Raw genomic sequence first — 6,768 nt, forward strand, 5'->3', positions numbered from 1 at the left:
GGATGCGCAGGAGGCTGTCCCGGGGGCGAGTCAGCTGATACAGTTGGGGGGGTCTTTCCCCTCCCGTGGTAACCAGGAGCGGTGGTTCTAATGGTCCGCCCCGGGGCTGGCGTTTCTTGGCGGTTTACTCGCGCGAGGAGGTGGTAATGGGCAGTCTATGTGCAAGTGGCGTGTACCATTGGGGCAACCTCGCTGGCACAGTGGTAGCCCCGGGACGTCCTGTGATGCTGACCTGGTGGGTGTTGCGTTGGTTTGGGGTGTGTTCTCGATATCTCGTCGTCGGGTCGGTGGCTGGGTATCAGCTCCCCCCTGTTGTGATGTCTGACTGAGGCATCCCCGACTCGTGCCCGGTGTGCCCCGTTGCCAGAGATTGCGCAGGTTCTACTCGATGGCCGCTGCCTGTTGCACGTATTCTTCTACCAACTCCGGGCGACAACAACGCATGAATGGCTGGAGGCCGGTGTGGAGTAACGCCGTCACGGTGGGTAGCGATGTCGTGGGTCGAGCGTGCGGGTTGACGCGCGCGATGAGACGTAGTTTTCGTGCTACGAACTGTTCGGCCGTTTCGCCGTCTTTCTGCCGCTCGCCATAGAACTGCGAAGTGCAGTCGACCAATGCCTGTTCGGTGTCAAAGCGGCGAGTTAGTGCGCCGGCTAATTCTGCCTACGGCATGCCGAAATGTCCCCGTATGTCCCACGATTCGTGGGCTGTGCCTCGCAGCTGTCCGCTGGCCTGTCCCGACCACTCGTCTACGGGTATACCTGCCCGGGTTAATCGCACTTCACAGTTCTCCACGAAACTTCGCGGGTCCTCATGTGTGAGGCCACCAAATTCAGGTAGTGTGAACTTGCCCTGGTAACCCTGGGGGAGGTTGTACGTAATGAGGTTCGGGTCAGCAAGTGGTGTTGGCTGTTGCGCGTGGCGTTCCCCTTGTGTGGCGTGCGTGCACGTCGTGCAGGTGGTCGGGCGAGTGCTCACCACGGTGGTGCTAGTTTCCGTTTCCATCTTTGCGGGTTGTGCATGGTTCTTTCCCGGGAACTGTCCGTCCCACGGCTGTACCCAAGAGTGGTTGTGTGGGTCGTTACTGTGGGGGTGCATTAATAGGTCATGTACCATGGTCTCGACCCCGTCAGTAGATCCGTTCCCCTAGGCAATAAGCACTGGGCGCACACAATGTCGGAGTTCCGGGTTTGCATGTTGCTCCAGTTATGGTGCGTGTTTAGCGGTGTTGGTTCGTGCTTCTCGCTCGTGGTTCTGCTGCACGGGGCAGGTCTGCACACGGGGTCGTGCTCGCCGGCTGGGCAGGTGCCCGGACAGCCGCACAAAATGGAGGCCGAGAATGGCCGCGGCGCAGGTGATGCGCAGATCGTTGTGCACAGCGATGGCCGAGAGCACCCGGACAGCCGCACAAAGCGGAGGTCGAAAACTGTCCGCGGCGGGGGAGGGGGTGCGGATGGGCGCGCGAGGCAATGGGCGGGGGCGCCCGGACACTCGCACAAAGCGGAGGCCGATGATGGCCGCTGTGGAGGGGGGGTCGGGCTGTGACGTAGCCTTCTGCTTCGCATGTGGCGCTGGAGTGTCGAGCGGGGTGGGGGGTATTGAAGCCCCTTTGTCCGCTTGCTTCGTCGCGCCGGCCTGTCTGGCCCTAATTACCTTTACCTGTGCAAAATGGCCGTCCCGTGTCCGTGCTGTGGCTTGGTGTGGCCGGAAAAAAAATCTGACTTGATAAAGGCTCAATTTTTTCGTGTTTTCGTGAGAGTTCTTTGTAATTTTGTGTGGAGAAAATCTTGATTTTTCCTATCTTCGCCCCATGCAGCGGGCGCCAAATGCCGTCCCCGGGGTCTCAGGCTCGAGTCCCGGTGCGGCTCCTAGCGGGAATGGCTGTTGTCGATGTAGTGTTTCTGGGTGGGCGCCAGACAAGCTCTGTTTCTAGTCGATATGTGGGTCGTGGGGTCGGTTGCCCTGCGTGGCCCACTAGGACCGTCGGCAGTGTTGCGTGGGTTATGACGAATTCCCTACTTGGCGGTGGTTGGGAGTCATATGGTTAATTAATTAGGCGCTGAAGTAATGCAACATATGACGTGCGTCGTTTATTCATGCGACTGTGGGTTTGGTGTAATACCGTTGATTACACACCACGTCGCACAGAGGATGACGTCACACAATACAGAAGTTACACAATTACACAAAATTAGTCTGAAAAGTTACGTAATAAGACGTGGCACAAGTTTACAAAAAATGTTACATGATGGTGCATTGCAAAAGTTTACCGAATGTTACGTGGTGGCGCGTCGCACAAGTTTACAACAAGAAAACGTTCCAGATTCAAGGCGTCGCACAAAGTTACTAAATATTACCTATTAGTGTGGCACTAGGCGGTTCTGAGCCTGGTTACTCAAAAGAGGGGTGAGGGCGATTGGAGGCGGCCAATCCCATATATCAATGTCGCGAGGCGGTGTTCGCGTTCACTGTAGTAGAGCGCGGACCGCAGCTAAATTCGTCCAAGTTCCCTTACGGGGTGGTGTCAGTGCCGGAGCGACTGGTTTTAGTTCAAATTCTGTGGTTCGGGAGGCGGCCCGTGCCGTATGCTGAAACTACCCCGCAGACCAAGTGTGGGGCAGGGGGTTTTAAAATTTATGCGGCCGGATTAAGTCCTGGACCGAAAATTGGACCGGGTACGCACGGAGAGATTAGTAAAAAGAAGTTTCGAGAAAGTGACTATAATTACCAGAAGTGAGTTCAATGCAGACAATGGATGATGTCTCTCCGTGGGACGTGCGTCCACCCCGGTCAACGAGTCGCGCTGTACTGGCGTGATGTCATGGCGCCCGGCCGAGGCTCGGTGGCCCTTGTGCCAGGGTTGACCTCATTATGTTAGTTTCTAATGTGACACGTTAATAAGAGATTTTAAGGGTGCTAAATTTCTACATTAATTATTAAGGCTAATTTAATATCACTCGTCCCTTCTACAAATTGGAGTTAGTATGTTTACGAATTATGTCCTTTAAATTATTCGTCACACCAGCGACTGTTCGTCTCTTGCCGGACTGCTCTGGTGGGGGTTAATAATGAACACAATGGGTTAATAATTATGGCACATGGTTAATTATCTAATCTAGGCAGAAGGCCGCCAGGGGGACACTCACACACGTATCGACGTATTTACACACGTGAGTGCCCGGGCACTCCTACGTCGCACTTTCGTTAATCAACTTTTAATTTATACATAATATTGTTTAATATTCTGTGTTCGTTTTTTGCAACGTGGTCGGCTGTAATGTCGGTCTGTTTATTAGGGGGCCGGGTTCTACCTTGGTTGCTGGTGGCTCGCCTGACTCGGGTGGGCCATGGCTAGTGACGCGTTCTATTAGCGGGTTGAATACTGGCGGTTGCAGGTCGGGCTTTAGGGTGGCCTTCGGTCGGACGACGTCACACGTAGCAGGTTTATTTCGAAGTGCTTATGGTAGAATGGCCACTGTAGAAAAAGCAATAAAATCCTTTGAATGTACTGGTATATACCCTTTCAACGCAAATGTATTTTCTGCTGACGATTTCGCACCCTCTCTGGTTACTTTCCGCGAGATACATGACTGTGATATTAGGCCTGATTTTCATGCAGCTAGCTGTGAAGAAGTAGATGACACTTCTCAGATCCCATTATGCCAGCCTTCAGAAGCTAACAAAGAGGCTATGATAAACTTACATGACCAACCAAGTACCTCGACAGGTAGTCAATCTCAGTTGTCCCACACACCAATATCCGAGATACAACCGTCTCCAAAGGACAATTCGGCAGGTAAACGAAATAGACGAGCACAAAAATCAGAAATACTGACGTCAACACCAGTGAAGAATAATATGGAACTGAAAATGCGAGAGAGTGAAGAAAAGGAAAGAATGAAAAATGCAAGAAAAAGAAAACTGGATGAGAAGAGGAAGGGAATTGTTGTGGCAGCAAAACTAAGATCGAATAATGTGCTAGAAGATAATCAAGGGGGGAAATATGAATGCCCAGGCTGTGGATGTGATTTTGATGACGACTGGGTACAGTGTAATAGCTGTTGTGCATGGTGGCATGAGACATGTTCCGACTACGAAGGCAGTGGACCATATGTATGCGATCATTGTTGATAATGATTTTCGTGGACTCTTGCCCGACAAAGTTCGTACTCTTGCCCTCCATGTCGTCCAAGAGTACGCAGAGTGCACTTTGACACTGAACAACTTGTACTGTCTTTGTAAGCAATTATGAAACATATTTGTACATATTTTTGTGAAACTGAACCAGTATAGTAACTGTATGCTTATTATGTTTACTGTTTTGAATTAAACATGTCAAGATATTTTCGTGTTTCCTTAAAGTGCGTACTCTTAGCCACCTTTCCCTTATATACCAACATCAAATTATATATATATATATACATACATACATACATACATACATACATACATACATACATACATACATACATACATAGGGGGACTCGGGCAAATATGAGCATACTAAGGAACACTCCGAAAAAAACTTTATTCTAAAGTCGTTAAAGAATAAAATTAATACACCAAATATTACTTAAAATTGTTAACTTTCTTTCACCAAAAGTATTTTGGACATACACATTCTACGTGGAAGTAGCAACATGAATTTTACAAATATAACAAACAACCTGCTCATATTACCCAGTTGTAGGGGTAATATGAGCAAGTAGATAGGCAAATATGAGCAGTCATATTTAACTTGAAAGAGGCCTATTTGACACACGGCATTATTTTAATACTTTCAGTAATATCATAACCAAGTACTAAAAATATATAACTTGTTCTTTTTAATTATATTGTAACAGAATAATAAAAACTGAACAATCAAAAAACATGTTTTATAGGGTGTAAACACTTTTTCACATTTACCTATTTCGGATAGAAGGTATTGTCTGACTTTACGATTCATTTGCAGTTCTCACAAGAAAAACATTCCGAGTCGAAATAACTTACACAATCTTCATGGTGCCACTGGCTACATTTTTCACACCTGACCCATTGTTCACCATGGTGATCGTCCGTGAAATTACCACCACAGACAGGGCACATGCAATCAGAATCAGTCAATTTCCTTTTTTCATTAGAAACAGAAGTTTTAGACTTCCCTGGCCTCATTTTCGCAAGTTTAACTTTGGAAATCGCATCAGCTGATGTGAGTTCTCTTGCTCTACCCCGTTTCCTACCTCTAGAAGAACCTTGTTCGAGTAAGAGTTGGAAGAGGTAAAAGTGCTTTAACAGTTCTTCTAGGAGTTTCAGGTTCTTGGGCATCTTGGTTACACTTTGTTGGCGTTATCTGCTTGGAGGTAGAGAGAAGCTGGGAAGCTGTACTTGTATGTGGTTGTGATGTTGCAGAACTGCCCGCTGTTGGTTTGTCTTGTTGTAGGGTTTGACATGTTCTGGTTTCTTGATCTGTGCCTGGAATCACTTCTGAAATGAAAGCATGATAAGGAATAACATTTCGACTCACAGGCCACATACCTGTTGCACGAAACAAATTGGCTACCAGACCGACTGTTGCAACTCTCTCCCAAGCTTCCATTACCAAGTCTCCGAATTCAACCTTGGTGAAAGCTCTGCTATGCTGCCTAAGGAAACGACTGCAATCATCGTAATAAGCTCGTTTCAGTGGCGAGAAGAGTCCTTTATCTGCAGGTTGAAGCCAATTAGTGGTGTGTGGTGGCAAGCAAAGCATACAAAGACCATTTTCCACAGCAAAGTCAAAAAGTTCAGGGTTAGAACAATGCGAATCATGCCCATCCAAAATCAAAATGGCTGGCGACTCCTTGCTCATGCGGAAATAATCTACGAACATCTTAATTACAACAAAGAAAATTGGTGGATTAATGTATGCAGACTTTTCATTTAGAAAAACTTCGCTTCCAGGAGGCAAATTTTCCTTCAAACCAACCACTGTACGCTTTTCTTTCATGATGATACAGGGAGGAAGGTAGTTACCTGCTGCATTGAAGCAGGCTACCAAAGTTGTAGTTTCACCTTTCTCTTTTGGAGAAATCGCGTGAACGACTCTACATTCTTTGGGTGCTACAACAGTAGTTGGTCTAGTGTTAAGTTGGAACCCACTTTCATCAATGTTGAATACTCTGTCAGCTCTATGTATCAAGTTCAACTCTTGCATCTTTTCCTCCAGAAGGTCAAATAATACTCCAACTTCCGATTTTGTCATGGATAAAGCACGATTAATTGAAAGATTTTCTTCTTTCCGTATTGAGAGATCTGGATGATTCTTGAGAAAGCGCCACAGACAGTCCCAACCTGCCATACCTGCTGCCTTATTAAACCTATGCTGTAATTTAAATTTTTCTGCTAAATTAAAAGCTAGTGCGCGTAACTGTGAGGCGTTTGCCACGCCTCCATTAACTTTACTTTTATTATTTGTTTGTTTTAACGTCCTTTTAATTTGGTAATTAATTATATAATATGTTATGATAGATTGTTTGGCACTTGGTTCATTTTCGTCTTGAAGATCGATTAAAACAAAAGCATTACGGACATTCGCGGCGCTGCGCTTGTGTGTGTTTCCGCGAGCCAACACCGCGCGGCGCGCTGAGCCTTATGACGTCATGGTGACGCGTTAACCTGCGACGGGCTGCGGCTGGCGAGCGGGGAGACGGTGCTGGCGGCTGGTGGAGTCGACTTCGGCTAGCGGGTGCAGGCGTGTTGCGCCGCTGCTAAAATGGAAAGGCTGTTCCATTCACCTACGCATCGACG

This window comes from Bacillus rossius, chromosome 1, assembly GCF_032445375.1.
Source record: "Bacillus rossius redtenbacheri isolate Brsri chromosome 1, Brsri_v3, whole genome shotgun sequence".
Classification (NCBI taxonomy): Eukaryota; Metazoa; Arthropoda; class Insecta; order Phasmatodea; family Bacillidae; genus Bacillus; species Bacillus rossius.